We start from the raw sequence: 3,007 nt of genomic DNA on the forward strand, positions 1-3,007 counted from the left end.
CTAATGTAAGTTTTGAACATAGTACAGCTGTATTAATTAGAAACAGAAACCAATAATTGCATTTCTGTCTGACTTGAGGATTAATGTGGCAACGTCGCAATCAGCTGACAGCAAGGAGGGAAATGTTTTGAAAGACTTTATAAAATCGAAATTGATTTCAAACATATACATTTTTCCTAAATCCCATGTACATTGTTATCAACAATAAATTATCCACAACAGATGATTGAAAAACTATATTAATTAAAACAGACTAGGAAGCTGTGATATATTTATTGGAATATAAAATACAGTTGATAAATCCTTTTAATATATTTAATGGTTTATAAAAACATTGTAATCATTACCCACCAATATTTAGGGTTACATAAAGTTTTCTTTACTTGATTAATATAATTAGTAATACTTGAGATAAAAGCATTTGTACCGAATAACAAAGGAACATAAATATTTCTCAGCAAACTTTATATCTAAAAAATTAGTTATAGTTGCAAAACTTTTGTAACATTACTAAAATAGAGATTAAAAACACGAACAGTGAGTAATAATGTAATTTCTATCACAGAACCTTCAAAATTGCATCCAACATTTTCTTTGACTTGGACGTGAGATTTCCTTTCTTTAGAACTAAATTAACATAATTCTCGTTGTTTTACCAGTTCACATGATTTACGGATTTTAAATAAAGGATACAATTCTTCGCGAGGATAATACGATATATTTGCTATATATAATAATTATATTGTACATAGTTTACACGCAATACATTTTTCAACGCGTACGCATCTTTACCCGAATTTGACGTGCAATATCTCCGATGTCCGAAGTCTGTAGGTTCGCAGTTTGTACAACTGCTATTCAATTATTAGCGCTGTTGCCACATCTACATAGTCTTCATGCGTTCATTAAATATAATTTAAAACTACATAAATATGATATTTTTATGTTGGTAATTAGTCAATATGTATGCTATGTGCATATGAGTAGATTTCTTTGCTATATAGATAATGTTTATCGCAAATAATTTCAATAGAATTTAATTTTTTTCAAATTGGCAGCGGGTTTTAGTCCCATTGGACACCCTCTGCGCTCCTCACTTCTCTCTGACCCCGACATAACTCCTTAAGTAAAAGGAAATATTATAATCAAACTGTAAGTATTCAAATATTATATCCAGTTAGACGAATTATTATCCATACACGAAAAAAAAAATAGACATAAGAATACAGTTCTGAAACGTAGAGAAGAGAACCTCCGATTTGTCACAATCATATAGTATGGGCGTAACTAAAATGTACTTACTTATTGCATAGATTAATAATATAAATCAGTGAATCTCATTGTACATGCATTACCTACCATATTTCCGACATTTTACATATCTGTTTATGTTCAGCAGTCCCCACAGCAAAATACCCGACCGAATACTAACCACCTAACAAATGTCGAGAAAATAATGTCATTATTTACCAAAATTCCCATTTAGTTATATAGTTATTACACCAGAGATGTTCTTATACACACTACGCACATTATGTTACATTATAATTCAGAGCTCCCTTAATAATAGCGGGGATTACGTTGGGTTGTTTGGGCAAGGTATTAGGGATAAGTGGGTTAGTTTTATTTATATAATACCTCTAATCCGAATAATCTGGTATGAAGTTTATATATTTTGGTAGCAGATTCCCTATTGTGTGCCAAAGTATTCCTTCAATAAAGATAATATTTTTCGTACTGCAGAAATATTTGTTTAAGAATTATATGCCCATCACAGTGGCTACGCAACTGGATTAATTTGCTCATATTCTTATTCCGTTCTATATTCTAGTTGTTTGGATACGTTGCAAAGAAATTAAGGTATTTTTAAGCAAAATTTCCAAGTTTTGTGGACTTTCCATTTAAATTAGTGGAAAAAATATTCTTTTTTAATGGGTATTTTTCATAATTATTTTACTAAAATAATGAATTTTTGCTAATGAAATCTGTACATTTTTTAACATAGCAGTTTTTCAGAATGATTGAAGAAAATTGGTGTGCTTTGGAAAATCGTAGTAGTTTCACTAATTTGTGCAAAAAAACGAAATAAAAACATTTTTTCTGTTTTAATATGAAACAAAAATTTTATAAATTTGTTGCCGAAAAATTATTAAATCTAGTTTTCCCGTGCATTGCTACATTTACTGTAAAGTGGAGTTCGGGGATACACGGCTTGTAACAGAACCGGACTATAATCGACAAACTTACAGTTGAGACAAAATTTCAATCTCATATTGTGTATGTTTGAAATATACTCGTATGTGCCGCAAATTTTGTGTTAATTCTTGGTAATTTTGTGCGAGAATTACCACTTATTGTTTACTCTTTATTGGCAAATGATAGTATAAGAATTCAAACTAAAAAAAATTTTTTTAGTTTCTAAAAATTTCTAAATAATCTTATCAAAAGAAGTCAAATAATTTTATTCGATACCAGAAATCTAGGCACGCAAAAGTTATCTAATCCAACAAACAAGATTTCGAACGGTCGATATAGACCTTTTTAGTAGTGACGTCACATACGCCAAATAATAGTGCACATTGGCATGACGAATTTATCAATATTTTTACTAGGTCGATTTTCGACCCTATATATTTTGGACATAAGTACCAAAAAAAAAGGTCATGACCTTAAATATCGCGATATTCTGGCAATATTAGAAATATTTAAGAAGTTTCAAACAACAAGTGACAAACTAAAAGAATGATAGAATTTATATATTTAAATTCATAGAACAATATTGACTTTTATAGTAATTAACAAATTAAAATTATATCCATGTTACTGAGCATGCGCTTTATATGTAGATAATTTCATGTAAATAAAGTTTGACTAAGGTTAAAAGTACGTCTATAATAAACCACTTGAAGAAAAAATCACCAAATCAAAAATGATATACGTAAATAAGTATAATTAATGCAAAAACACATACTTCAAAGAAATATCTTCTATTTTTGTTGTTCTAACT

The sequence above is a fragment of the Anoplophora glabripennis genome, unplaced genomic scaffold (genome assembly GCF_000390285.2).
Source record: "Anoplophora glabripennis isolate ALB-LARVAE unplaced genomic scaffold, Agla_2.0 scaffold128, whole genome shotgun sequence".
Classification (NCBI taxonomy): Eukaryota; Metazoa; Arthropoda; class Insecta; order Coleoptera; family Cerambycidae; genus Anoplophora; species Anoplophora glabripennis.